The sequence below is a fragment of the Physeter macrocephalus genome, chromosome 3, assembly GCF_002837175.3.
Source record: "Physeter macrocephalus isolate SW-GA chromosome 3, ASM283717v5, whole genome shotgun sequence".
Taxonomy (NCBI): Eukaryota; Metazoa; Chordata; class Mammalia; order Artiodactyla; family Physeteridae; genus Physeter; species Physeter macrocephalus.
Window position 1 is genome coordinate 32,039,863 of NC_041216.1, and position 14,443 is coordinate 32,054,305.

Genomic DNA, 14,443 nt, shown 5'->3' on the forward strand with positions numbered 1-14,443 from the left:
GCCTGGCTCAGCCCACGTGGCTGCCTGCAGTGCAGACTCTCCCCTCTCACCCTGACCCACCCTCTCGAGCGGCAGGCAGAGCCCCGAGCGCCCGCCATTCGCAGCCCAGGCCCCACTGCCCGCTCCGTCTGGCTCTACCCGACCCTCGTCCCACCCCAGCCATAGCCTTCCGGGAGATTTCCTGGACGGTGGACACACTGCCCCTCCTCTGGGAGGGTCCCTTTCTCTCTCCCTGTTAGCTCCCTACCCCCAGCAGGCTGCAGGCCCCGCGAGCCCAGTGTCCCCAGCGCCGGCAGGAAGTGAGGGCTCGAAAATCCTGGTCAGAGGAAGGAGGGAGAGGTCAGGTGAGGTCAGCAAGAAGGTCAGGAGGGGGTCAGCAAGAGGGTCAGGAGGGGGGTCAGGAGGCGGTCAGGTGAGGTCAGCAAGAGGGTCAGGAGGGGGTCAGGAGGAGGTCAGGTGAGGTCAGCAAGAGGGTCAGGAGGGGGTCAGGAGGAGGTCAGGTGAGGTCAGCAAAGGGTCAGGAGGGGGTCAGGAGGAGGTCAGGTGAGGTCAGCAAGAGGGTCAGGAGGGGGTCAGGAGGCAGTCAGGTGAGGTCAGCAAGAGGGTCAGGGGGGGTAAGGAGGAGGTCAGGTGAGGTCAGCAAGAGGGTCAGGAGGGGTCAGGCAGGGTCTGCAAGGGGATCGTTCTGGGTTGTGCAGCCCCCCGTCCTCCATCCCTTCTCTGGGGTCCCACCTGGGGACCCCTCTTTTCCGTTCCCGGGTGGCCCCTTGGCTGTTTCTGCCCTGTTCTCCCTTCAGGGGCCTGTTCTACGGGGTCTCCTCTTAGGGGCAGAGTGGACAGTGCAGGGGGAGAGATGGAATGGACAGAGCCTCATCCTGTGCCCTGAGTCAGAGTCAGGTGTGGCCCTTGGGGCGGGGGTGCTGGTGGCTGGCGTAGAAGGGGCATGGGGTCGGTGGGGTGACCTCCAGGGAGTAGGGAGGGCAGGGAGCCACGTGTGCAGTGGGGTGAGGCCCCCTTCGACTTTCTGGGCACCCTTTGGGGAGCAGCCTCCCCGAGCCAGGGGAGGGTCCCGGAGCCACGCCACCTCTGCCCACAAATGCCCCTCTGTGGCCCCTTCTGCCTGGAGGGGGAGAGAGCGGGGCCGTCAGAGCCAGACCCTGGGCCGTGCCACCAGGAGGGCGGTGCCACCGGGCAGGGGGTGGTGACGGGGACTGAGACCCTGGGCTCCTTCCACTTCTGGGGCCTGGACGCTGGGTCCGGCCACGCGAAGTTTGAGAGGCCTCTAAGGGGTCAGTGGCCGTGGGGGAAGTTGTTCCAGAACCAGCCCGTAGCTTGGCCCTGCCCCTGAGTGAGTCTGAGCGGCTGCCTCACAGAGGACGGAGGGGACACCATCCAGAAGCCCTGCATTTAGCAGCTTGGGCGGCAGCAGGGGAGATGGGGCCGCTATGGCCATCCCGAGGGGGGCCGAGCCCAGCCCGCGAGGCGGGGGCCCTCACAGCCCTGGAAGCCCAGGCAGCTCTGGCCTGGGCCCGGGGGCCTGGGTGTGCTGGGCGGGGCGCATCCCTGGCCTCAGGGGCTGCCAGGGCCCTTGTGGGGCGGCCTGTGTGATGCAACCCAGTCACCGGGAAAGACAGGCACCAGCTGGGCTGTTGCCACGGTGGGGAGGGCTCTGCTGGTGGCCTTCAGCCTCTGGGGAGAGCCCGCCCTCAGCTCCTGCTGGCAGGGCCTGAGCCCACCGGGGGGCCCGGGCGCAGCCAGGCTCCTTCTGCACCTGCAGGCCCTGGGGGCCCCCCTGAGCTGCCCCAGGCCCTGGACCAGCCGCCCTCGCTGGGCCCCCTCCCGCGGGGGCAGTGAGTTAACAAGGCCACTGGGCCCGCTCATCCCCTGCGCCTGGGTAATTGGTCTCCAAAGGCAGGGAAGTGTCACGGAGATGCCTGGGGCTGCCTCGGGGGATGGGGCTCAAGAAAAATTACACCCCTATTTTTCCACTCACTGGAGTCTAATCGTGCTCTGGGGCCGCCCACCTGGCGCCGAGCGGGTTTGTTTGGAAGATGCACAGGAGGGAAGACTGGCTTCCCTGTTTCCAGGGCACAGGTGGCCTTCTGAGCCCAGGGCTCATTCAGGGGGTCCCTGAAACAGAAATGGTGGGGGGCAGCCGCCGCGCGGTGAGTCATGGGGAGGGACCCATGCAGCCCCCGGATCCTAGTCTGATGGGATTGGGTGGGGGCGTGTTTCACAAGAGAGTTTGTTTTTTTAATTGAGGTGAAATTCACATAAAATGAACAATTTTAGAGTGGACGGTTCTGTGGCATTTAGCGCCTTCGCAGTGTCGTGCAGCCACCACCTGTATCTAGTTCCAGAACCCTGAAGGAAAACCCACCAGGTAGCCCTCCAGCCTGGGAACCACCACGGCGCCTCCCTTTCCTGGACTCGTGGTCTGGACACGTCCCGTCCCCATCAATGGACCCCACGTGCCGCAGCTCAGTTTGGTCCCTCTCCTCCACCCCATGCTGTTGAAGGCCCCAGCAGGAGACCCCCGCCTGCCCTTTGGGCCAGACGGCAGGCGACGCGGCATGCGCTCAGCCGCCGCTTGTTCATGGTCTGGGCCCTGACGCCCACGGGCAGCAGAGGAGGCAGCGAGGGCCGCGGTGGGGTCTGCAGGGCGCCCCGAGAGCGAGGGGTCCCCGCGTGGATGGGGCCGGTGGGGCGACAGAGGGGGGAGCGGGCAGGGTTGGGGGAAACAAGGTCCCAGCTTTGGGCAAGTACGTGCGAGGTGATGGTGAGACAGGTCAGCTGGGGCCAGGGCAGGAAGTGGGTCTGTGGGCCTGGAACCCCGGTGTGGCCCGCAAGGTCGGCCAGCCGACCCCAAGGTGTTAGTGGCTGGAGGATGAGCGCCCATGAGATTCATGGGTATCAGAGCTAATTGGTGAGGAGTCCACTCCCCTGGACATGAGAGCCCAGACCCCTCGCTGGACACGGGGAGGGGCACCAAAAGCTGGGACCCCCAAATGTGCGGACAGCAGTCGGGAAAGAACCTGTTAGTTGATATTTTAAGAAAGATGCTGAGAGGTCTGATGTCAAGGAGCAAGGCTGCTGCGCCTCCTTCCCTGGTGGACGCGACTCTGCTTAAAGCTGCAGCCAGGGGCCCGGAGGGGATGGGGTGGTGGCAGGGCGGGGGTGGGGACAGGGAGACGGGGGCCGGGGGGCCGGGGGAATGGAGCACAGGAGCCTGGCCGCACTAGGTCTGGGCCTGGCCTGTTCCGAGACACTCAGGAACTCTAGCCCCGGATTCGAGCATCGGTGGTGGGCCCGGGTCTGGGATGTAGGAGCTGGGGAAGGGACAGCCCTGGCCAGGACAGGCCAGCAACGTTCCGGGGGGTGGGGGGAGGCAGAGATGGCCCCGGCGGGGAGGTGGGGGGAGCTGGAGGGGCCTGAGGACAGCACCAAGCGGGGGAGGAAGCCGGGGCCAGGCCAGGAGGGGGAGGAAGGTCACTGTGACCTTGGAGAGGGTGCCGGCTGAGTGGCAGGAGGGAGGAGACTGACGGGAGGGGGGCTGAGAGGGGCAGGAGTTGGAAGGGCCCCTGAGGTGGGGGGGGTTAAAGACGACGGGGTGGGAGAGTGAGGTGGGTCCCCAGGAGGCCCCCGAACAGGCCCAGTGGGGCTCCCTTGCAGGAGCATGGCGTTCGCCCCGAGGGATGGCTTGGGCCTGACCACGTGAGGAGGAGGCTGCCGGATGGTGTTTCCTGCAGCCACCGTCAGTCCGCCGTGGGAGCTGAGTTGGTGCCGTGAGGGGCGGGCACAGGTGGGGCCTGGCGACCAGGGGCAAACCCGACAGAAGCCGTGGGAGGGTGCGGAACAGCACAGACTGGCCCTGAGGGGCCGTGAGCTGCAGGTAGTGGGGTGCCCTGCGGGCTGCAGCCCGCGAGGCCAGGCCTGGGGCGTGAGCAGGGCGCTGGGGTCCGAGGGCCCAGTGGAGAGACCCCCGTGGGTGCAGCAAGTGATGAGAGGGTGTGGGAGGGCCCCTCGGACAGGGCTGGACGCTTGGCCCACGAGGTGGGGATGGGGGAGGGGGCGGTGGGCATGGTGAGAGCTCTTTGGGAGAACTGCACGGGTGGGGCCCCGGAAGAGGCAGGCCAGGAGAGGGGATGTGCCAGCACTCAGCTCTGGACATGGAGGCCTTCGGGGGCAGGGGGGAGGGTACAGTTGGAGGGAGAAGCTGGGGCTGCTTTGATGAGGGCGATGAGCCCGTGTCCTGCTCGGCCCAAAGGAGCAGGTGGGTCGGGTGGTGCCCCGAGTCCTCGCTGGCAGTGGACCCTGCCCCTTCCCCGAGGTCTAGGCGCGCGGTCTGAGGGGCAGCGCGGGGCCCTGCCTGGCACCACACCTCGGGGACCCCGGCGCATGGGCCTTCACACCCCAAGCCAGTGCGGCTTCTTACGTCCTCTGCGGCCCCACCTGTTTCTGCCAGCATCCACGGCGCCCCCAGCCTCGGGTCAGGCCTGGCCCAGGGCCCAGAGATGCAGGAGCCTCTGGAAGACCCTCCACCCACTCGGTCTGGTTGTTTACTGGCCCATGGGGGCTGCCCCTGGAGCCTGGTGCCACAGGGCTCCTGTCCGGGCGGGGCGGGGCTGGATGCCAAAGTAACATAGTCAGGGGCAACCGGGCTGCAGAGAACAAAGGCGGGCGGGGCAGGATGCCTGCTGGCCTGTGCTGGGGGCCCAGTGCGGCCCCACCGGCTCCAGAACCATGGGAGCAAAGCACAGAGGGGTCTCCCTGTTATTGCCACCGTGAAATGCCGCAGCGAGGCGTGGGGACCCGCGAGCTGCTGATAAAGCTGCACTGGGGTCAGCGGGAAGCCTGGCAGGTAGCGTGGACTTCAGGACAATGCTCTACCTTGTGGGCAAAACGCTCACAAAATCTAAAAGTGCAGCCGGCTCCACACTCCTGCGCCTGCCTTTGGCTGCACAAGGCGACTGGGAAGGGGCTTCGAGACACCATTCAACTTTCAGCTGCCGGATTCCCCCCGGGCTCCGGGTCTTTCAGGGGAAAAGTCCCTCTGGGGATTCTCCACCCCTCCTCCCGGCCCGCCCACGGCCCAGGAGGGTCCCTGTGTCCGCGAGATGACACGAGTCACCCCAGGACACTGTCCTGTCCCACCCTTTCCCGCATGGCTGTGCCTCCCCCGGGAGCTTCCCCTCTCAGGTCTCACCCTACAGACTCCCAGAGCCTCCCCCGAGTGGGGTGGCTGCGCCCCCAGCCCCTGCCCGGCTGAGCCTGGCCCGGGCTCTGCCTTGTCAGGGAGAAGCCACAGTGACCACAGCCAGGAGCCCGCAGGCCCTCTTTGTGGGCGCCAGGCACTGCACCTCATTTCCTGAGAGTGCCGGGGGACTGGTCCAGAGAGAGGGCAGCCCCCAGCCCACCGTCACTCTGGCTGCCCTCCATCCTCACGGTCAGATGCGGGGGTCCTGCCTCTCGGGGGGTCTAGCACCCCATGAGGAGAGAGCCCCAGCAGGAGGGGAGGGGCTGCACCGCTGGGCCCACCCCAGGGAGTACGTGGCCCCCACCCCCATCATCACACATCCCTGGAAGGGGTCTCCTCCACCCCACCGGGGTCTGAGTCACCTGTCCTGCCCTCTGAGGGATGGGCTCTCACCCCAGGCTGCTGCCCCAGACCCCTTGGGGAATAGACCTATTTCTCGCGTCTGGTCCCCCCGGGGTCTTCGGTGGCAGGTGTAGGTATACACAAGAGTACACTTGGGCCCCAGCGTCCCGGGACGGACCCAGAGAGCACCTCCGAGGGGCTCGTCTGGGGTTCCATGGTCCTGATCCGATTCTGGGTTGACGGCGCTCAGGCCTGGGCTGCACGCACGTGTGTGACACAAGTGTGTCAACTCAGGGAGGCTCATGAAGGCAGGTACACGCGGGGGTGTCCCCGGGGCACCCCCCCCGGGTGTTGGAGTGTAACGGCCAAGGAGAACCGGATGTGTGGTGTTCGGGGTCGCGGCTTTGACCACGACCCATCAGAGGTGCCGGGCAGAGGGGGGTCCACCTGGCACGAGCCTCTGCGTTCCTATCCTGTTTGCAAAGTGACAGTTTTCCTCAGGGGTCCCCAGAGGAGACCAGCTCAGGCCCTGGGGCCTCGGGCAGGGGTCTGCCAGGGTGGGAGGGGTGCCGGCCTGAGGGCTTTGGGAATGCCCTGGCCTGGGAGCGGGTGCTGCGGGGCGGGCGGGGCGCTGAGCTGGGGCCGCATGAGACGCTTCCGGGAGGAACCTGCGGCACCAGGGCGACCCGAGGCCAGCGCGGGGGGCTGCGGGGCGGGGGCAGAACCCGCCGAGACAGGCCTGGAGGGACAGGCGGTGTGGGGCATTCGCCGAGTCCGGGAGGACAGGCCAGTGGCCCCAGCAGAGACCGGAAACAGACCCACAGGGTGTGGGATTTCATGCAGGAAGAAGGGGGGTGGTGCACGGCGGTGGAGGGGGCGGAGAGAGAAGAAAGGACAGACCCAGAGGCGCTGAGGCGCCTAGTTTCCGCGCAGCCCCCACTCCTCCTCCCACCCCTTCCTCGCCTTTTGTCTTTTCCAAAGCAGATCCCAGCTGAGGGCCAGAGCCGGAAGCAAAAAGCAGCCCTAAGTGACGGGGGGCGGGGGGTGGGGTGGGGGGGTTCACGTCCTGAAAGCCCAGAGTTTGGGGTTCGGCCAAAGGCCTTTTATTGTTACACAGGTTGGTGAATAGAAACAAAGCACATCTCTCGAAAAGCAAAGCATCTAAATTCGAATTGGTGGCTCCTGCTGTCTTAGATCTCGCTGCCCGCGGGCTCTCTTGACCTCAGGCCGGTGGCCACCACACAGGGCGCCCTGAGCTCTAGGACGCAGCCTCCCCAGGACCCCCCTCCCCATGGCCGCCCACACTCAGGACGCTGCTGCCCCAAAGCCGGACACACCCGTGAGAACAGCTGGGTGGCGAGTAGGCTTCCCGACCGCCAGGCCCCAGGCAGGGCCGCCCCTGGACCCTCCAGACGTCGGGAGGCACCACGTCCTCCATCTGTCCGTCCAGTCACACTGGAGCCCAGCTTTTGGCTGCTGTTCTGTTCCTCCCCTCAAAAGCGCAGACCCAGGCCCAGGCCCGCTGTCCTGGACTTTGGGGACCAGCACGTATTCAATCTGGTGAAAAGGACATTGACAAATGCCACCATCTCCCAGCCCACATCTTACAGAGCAAACAACATGTTCACAGCAGTAAGTGGGGGGCACTCGGTCTTAGGACAAAGGATGCTGCCTTTAAGGGGCACAAGTTTAAACTCAGCTTCCTGGAAAAGCACTGCGCTGCACTGCCCAGGAGCCCCGGCGAGCGACGGGCGGCAGCTGTCCGTCTCCAGACCTGCGGCCAGCACCTCCCTCCCCCGCCCCCCCTCGTCCTCTGAATCCTCCTCTCTGTCCTTCTCAGTGCCGTCAGGAGCGGACGAGGTTGCCGAATGTCCAGCATGTGATGGAAGGTAGGAAACAGTCAGGGGGGGTTTCCTGAAGGGGTCGACCTGGGGTGGGGGGAGGAGGGGTCGTGCCCTGTTTCTGGAGAAGGTGGAGGCTGGAAGGAGCTGGTGGCTTGAGTCAGGCGGAGCCTGGGGTGAGAACGGCCGCCGGCCGGGCCGAGAGCGCGCAAGAGCCCCATCCTGGTGAGACCTCTCTCTCTGGGAGGCTTCAGTGGGGCTGCCCAGCCCCTGGTCCTGCGGGCTGAATGAGACGAGAACCCAGGATGGGCCCGGGAGCGTCTGCAGCGCGCCGTCACCCGGCTGCCAGCCGCAGTTGCACACCCCTCCGTGTGCGTGTGTGCACGAGGCTGTGCACGGGGAATGTGGGATTGTGGGTGTGTGACGTGTGTGGATGGGGAGCGTCAGGAACCCAGAGGAGGAAGCAGGCAGAGTCACGGGGAAGGGACAGGAGGAGGGGCCCCTGACCCCTGACCCCTGACCCCCTGGGGGCGTGGGCTGTGCGCAGAGGGCAGGGAGGCCTCCACACACCGCCCCCCGACGGCCCACCGAGGGCACCGAGAGCCTCAGGAGACCCCACCTCCTTCCCACTAATGCCTGAGGCCACTCATCACAAAGGCTTCCCTTGACTCCTGTGACAGCAGCGTCTGGACCTCCCCGGGTCACAGTGGTTTGAAGCTGGGCCCAGTGGCTGTGCTGCACCCCTGGTAGCACAGCAGGTAGTGGGGAGGGACCCATGCAGCCCCCGGGTGGGCCACGCGGGGCTGGAGGGGTCCTGTCTCCAAGAAACCCCCGTGGCGCCCAGGCCCCCAGGGGGATGCTCCTACAGCCCGGCTCAGGGTGTCCCGCGCGCCTGGGACCCTGCCGAGGTCCCAGCAGGACCCACGGCTCTGGACACTGGAGAGGGCTGGCGGGCCCAGGGCCTGTGAGGGGGCCCCAGGATCCACAGAGGGTTGGGGAAGGGGGGCGGAGGGGGAGTCAGGACACTCCACCAGCAAAGCCCCTTCAACATAAAGGTCTGACCTTTTCTGGGAACCCTCTCGGAGACTGACTCGGTGATGGGGCCAAAGGGATGGTCCCCGAGGAGCAAATGTTTGCTTGCCCTGCTCCAAGCCCCCTGCAGTTCACGGGCGCGGGGCTGCGCTCGAGGGAGGGGGCCTCGCAGGGGTTGGGGGGAGCCTCGGCCGCTTGGAAGTCCCCCTCCCCTCCCACCCCTTCTGCGCGCGCCGTCCGGAGCCCGAGCCGAGACCCAGCCCCGCCCCCGCCCCTGGGCCCCTGGGCACCTGGCTGGGCTCGGGTTTCCTTACACAAAGCTCCCCGCCCAGCCGCGCCCTCCCTACGCTGGGAGGGGCGCTCCGCACAGGGAGGCCACCGCAGGGCGCGCTCGCTCCCGCATTGTTCGCAGGCAGGACCACGGGGCGGGCCGGGGTGGGGGTGGCAGACGGCTGCTCGGCCGGGGCTCGGGGGCAGCTCCACTATCCCCGCTGAGGGCGCGTGGCCGGGCGCCCAGGGCAAAGCAACGCTGGCCCCGCTGGCCTCTGCCCCCACCGCTCTGCCCCACCCCAGGGAAGGGTTAAGCCGGCCTGGCCGACCGCACCTTTGTTTGCAGATCTGCACCTGCGCTCCAATCCACCGGGCGAAGGAAGGCGGGACTGCAGGCGTCCCACCAGAAGGACTCTCTCCTGTCTTCCCACAGGCCTTGCCGGATGGGGACCCCCGGGGACCAGAGCCCGGAACCACCTCCAACCTGCCATGGAAGGTGGGCATCTGTCTGCTTACGTCAGAGCCGTGCAAAGTTCTGTGTCTCCATTCCACCTCGGGGCAGGTTGGGGTGCTTGCCCGGCGCCCCCCCACCCCGTGCTGCCAGGAGCCCCGGGTCAAGCTGCATCCCGAGAGCTGAGGCCCCCACCCCGTGCTCTGTCTTTGGGCGTGACCAGAGCCGCCTCTAGGGAGAAACCCCCGCTCAGTGAGGCCTGGAGCTCAGACGTTGCTTCTGGGGCTTCAGGCTGACCGTCCCCCCAGGCCCCAGCCCCCCAGGCCGCGGCAGCCCCTCCACACCGCCTTCCCAGTGAGACCACGGCTGAGCTCGCCCTTCTCTGCCGGGTGGCCGCAGCCGCCCAACACCCGCCAGCCCAGCCCATCCGGCCCCGCCAGCGGCCCCGCAGTCCTCCACTCACCGCCCCCCAGACACTCAGCCCAGAGCCCTCCAGGGCCAGCCCTCCACCTGGCGTCTCCGGCCGCCCGCCCCCAATTCTCAGAGCGTGGCTGGCCCCTCCCCTGCCATAGGCCGAGGGCTGCAGCGGCCCCCCCACCTCAGCCCTTTTCCGGGGGGACAGCTCTGCCCACACAAACGTGGGTCTTGCCGAGGCCCCTGGTGTAGCTGCTTCCTCCAGGGGCTCTGTGTGGCCACGGTCTGGACACCTGCTCAGCAGGACACTGGGAGACGCTGGCACCCCGCCCACGGAGGACCTGGGGTCCTGTAGGCACCTCCGCAGGACAGGGTGAGACCCCGTGGCCCGAAGCCTGCCTGCCCGTGGGGGGCGCAGTGCTGGGGACCCTTGCTCCCTCGAGGTCACCTTGCCTGCTGGGGACCACGTGTGACCGTCCCGGGGGGCCCAGTGGCCCCTCCGGTGTTACTGGTGTTAACAGGACGTGAGGAATGCTTTGCTGGGCTGTCCCGGTTTTGGTGGAGGGGGATGGGTGGGGAGGGAGGGGGAGCCAGCCTGAGGGCTGGGGGTGCCCACGTGGCCCTGGAAGGGGAGCGGGCGGCGGGCGGTGAGGCGGACGCCCCGTGCGGATCACACCAGGCCTCTCTCAGGGCGGAGAGAAGACGTCAGCCCTCCCGACCCCTCGTTTCTCACCGGTGAGGGAACCCACAGCCAAGACAGGCACCTTAATCACACTGTTCCTTTGCGAGAAAACAGGACACGAGGTCCACGTTCTAGGACACCTCCCCTCCCCAGACCACCCACCCACCGGCTCAGACTCCAGAAAACGCTGCGCTCGCCCACACAGACCGGGGACAGATCTACCCTGGGCCAAACCCTTTCGTGGACAGACAGACACCCTGGCCGTCCCTGAGCTGCTGCTGCTGACCCCGGCACAGGCGCGGCGGGCCAGACGGAGAGGGCTGCTGCTGGGGGCAGGTTTCTCGTTAAAGGGCCCGGCCAGGGCTGCTCCCTGGGGAGGAGGCAGCACGAGTGGTCCTGCTGGCTGCTCCCCCGCGCTGCCTGGGGTCGGAGACCACGTCCAGAGCACCACCTCCCGCCCTGGGGCAGCTGGCCTGGTGCTGGCGTCCACTGAAGACCCAAGCTGCCGGGGAGGCCCGCACCCTGGCCGGCTCCCAGCCCTTCACAGGCCTCCCTGTGCAATGGAGCAAATGACACCCACCACGTGGGTGTGTCATCCTTACAGTGACCCCACTTGGGACAGACACACCAGGGGCCAAAGCCAGGAGACAGGCCCCGTGGAAACCCAGGGACACACCAGGGACCCCACCGGGACCCCACACACAGACCAGTACCAACCGGGACCCCACAGACAGGCCATGGCTCCCAGCGGGACCCCACACACAGGCCAGCCCCCAACGGGACCCCACAGACAGTCCGGTCCCCACGGGGACCCCACAGACAGACCGAGCCCCCACCGGGACCCCACGGACAGACCAGGGACCCCACTGGGACCCCACACACAGACCAGCCCCCAACGGGACCCCAAAGACTGGCCAGTCCCCACCGGGACCGCACGGACAGACCAGGGACCCCACCTGGACCCCACGGACAGACCAGGGCCCCCACCGGAACCCCACGGACAGACCAGGGACCCCACCGGGACCCCACAGACACACGATCCCCCACCGGGACCCAACGGATAGACCAGGGCCCCCGCTGGGACTTCACTGACAGACCAGCCCCTACTGGGACCCCAAGGACAGACTAGCCCCCACCGGAACCCCAGGGAGACAGCAGGGCCCCCACTGGGATCTCACAGACAGACCAGTACCCACCGGCACCCCATGGACAGACCAGGTCCCCCACCAGGACCCCAAAGACAGACCAGCCCACACCCGGACCCCACAGACAGTCCAATCCCCACCGGGACCGCACGGACAGACCAGTGCCCCCACGGGGACCCAACGGAGAGACCAGGGCCCCCACCGGGACCCCACAGACAGACCAGGGCCCCCACCGCGAGTCCACAGACAGACCATGGCCCCCACCAGGACTCCACCCACAGACCAGGGCCCCCACCTCGGTCACCCCTCGGACCCCGTGCATCTGCCCTCTCTCTTCCTGTAAAAGGCGTTTTAATGTATTTGTTCTTCACAGAGACACGTGGGCCCAAATCATTTCGCGTGACCGTGTGGGTGGCCCGTACTGCCCGCTCCCTCTACCAATGTCCCGAGTCCCCAGGTGTCACTCCAGCTCGCTTTCCTCTGTGTTTTCTCCTTGTGCACAAAACTCGATGCTTACATGTAGAACATGAGCGCGTGTGATCCGCGGCGCACGCTTCCGTGACTATGGGTTTTTACTGGGGCCTTTGCAAGAATGACGGGTTGTATAAACGTCCCACTTTTCACCTGTGTCTTGACACTTCCAGGCCACCCGGACGCCTTCCCTCCTTGGAGGGGCTGCACATTAATCCCCTGCTGTGCTGAGCTGTGTTTCCCCAGATTCAGATGTTGAAACTCTGGCCCCCAGAACCTCGGAATGTGACTGTGTTTGGAGATGGGGCCTTTACAGAGGAGATTAAGGTAAAATGAGGCCGATGGGGTGCGCTCTGATCCAATCTGACTGGTGTCCCTATAAGAAGAGGAGATCAGGACACAGACCCCGGGAGGACGTGGGGAGACAGCCCTCTGCACTCGGAGGAGAGAGGCCTCACAGGAACCCTGATCTCAGACTTCCGGCCTCCAGGACTGGGAGGAAACTGACTTCTATTGTATAAGCCCCGGGTCTGTGGCACTCTGTTACGGGCGCCCCAGGCCAACTGCACACCCGGCACTCGCTCTGCACCCACCACCCCAAGAGAGGCCATGAGATGGCCTCTGGCCTCTGATGGCCATGATCCATGAGGACCACCCCTGCTTGGTGTCCTTGAAGGCATCCCGCAGAGTCGGGATTTGCAGATGCTTCTAATTATGTGATGTGACCAGACGGCCTAGCCCTGAGCTCTTCTACAACAAGTGAGAGCCAGCCCCCCATACTCCGGCCCCTCCAGCGATACGTGCTTTTGCTTATTCATTTTTGCCAGCGTGACGCATGCCCGGCCATATCTCACCTCTGAAGAAGCCAGATGCCCTCCCCAGGCCCCCTTCCGGCAGGTGCACGGCCCCTGCTGCCCAGGGTTCTCTGAGGCCTCCTGGGAGGTCACCCTTGGGGCGGTGACCCATGCTGAGGTGGGCAGATTGGCCTGCTCCCTGCTCCCTGAGGCCGTCTCCCGAGAGCCCTCTCCACAGGCCTCTCGCACAAGGACCCCGTCCCAGCCTCTGCTCCCTGGACGCTGACCCGGTGTCTGTGATTCTCACGTCCCTGACGCCAGCGAATCTGGACGTTCCCAAGCCTAACAGCTCCTGGATTTGCTCGGTGGATCGCCCGGTCACAGCCTTCACCCATCTTTCCACAGGGTTTCTTGTCTTTTTCTTGACAGTTTATAAGTTCTTAATATAATTTTTATTTTAACCATGTGTCATATGCATTAAAATATTTTCTCAAATTGATGATTTGTCTGCTGACTTTGCTTATGGCTTATTTTGCTATGTTCAAGTTTTAACTTTGGTATACTAAGTGTGACTGTAAGGAAATAGGGGAAAAATCTATTTACTGCAGTTCTCCAGGCAGAGTCTGTAAAAGGAGAAGAAAACTTTAAAAAACCCCACACAACTATTACTGATCTCCTCAAAGAGAGAAGAGAAAGTATTGTGATCACGGAAGAAGATCAGAATGCTTTAGAAATAAATATTCAAACGTGAACCTCAATAAAGGAGTTGTAAAGTAAAGCTGAAAGACCCAGAAAAGGAGTTCGGGTCCCTGGGTGCCACCCATGAGGTCCCACATCTCAGTGATATTTACCACGAAAGAGGGAACGGAGAAAACAGAAGCCAGGAAACAATTTAAAATTAATAATCAAAGAAAATTTCCTGGAAATAAAGAACAAGAATTTCCAGACTGGCGGAGCCATGGGGCACCTGGCAGAGGGTGAAAGGGAACCCACACGAAGGTCATTTGCACGAACTGTCAGGACACCAAAGACAAAAAGAAGCCCTGAAACTTCCAGGAAGAAAAGACAAGTCAGGACTTCCTGGTGACGCAGTAGTTAAGAATCCACCTGTCGATGCAGGGGACACGGGTTCAAGCCCTGGTCCAGGAAGATCCCACATGCCGCGGAGCAGCTAAGGCCGTGCGTCACAACTACTGAGCCTGCGCTCTAGAGCCCGCGAGCCACAACTACTGAGCCCACGTGCCACAACTACTACAGCCCGCGCACCTAGAGCCCGTGCTCTGCAACAAGAGAAGCCACCGCAACGAGAAGCCCCCGCATCACAACCAAGAGTAGCCTCCGCTCGCCGCAACTAGAGAGAAAGCCCGTGGGCAGCAACGAAGACCCAACACAGCCATAAAATAATAAATAAATAAATAAAATAACAAGGAAAGACAAGCCAGTTTCACACCACGGATCAGGAGTTAAAGTGGGGTTGAATTTACCCACAGCAGCAGGTAATTTCAGAAGCTGGGGTCCCACTTTGGAGGGACGTGGTTCTGGGCTGGAGCTCTACACCCAGCAACGCGCCTCCACTTCGGGGGAGGGACAAGGCATCGAAAGCCACATGTCTGCCAGGCGCCCTTTCTCAGCAAGGACGTGCTCCACCAGGGCAGGAGTGAACCGAGAAAAAGGAGGGTGTGGGGGCCAGGAAAATCCAACCAGGACAAACAAAGGGAATCTTCGGGGTGAAGGCCAGGGGAGA

General features: G+C 64.6%; 1 long non-coding RNA gene across 1 annotated transcript; it reads left to right on the forward strand.

Moving 5' to 3' along the window:
* The first annotated feature begins 7,393 nt into the window (after window positions 1-7,393).
* On the forward strand, window positions 7,394-13,085 carry LOC129391799 (uncharacterized). Its single transcript, XR_008616505.1, has 3 exons — window positions 7,394-7,488; window positions 9,176-9,238; window positions 12,079-13,085. It is a non-coding gene; the product is annotated as an uncharacterized lncRNA (long non-coding RNA).
* The last annotated feature ends 1,358 nt before the right edge of the window (window positions 13,086-14,443 follow it).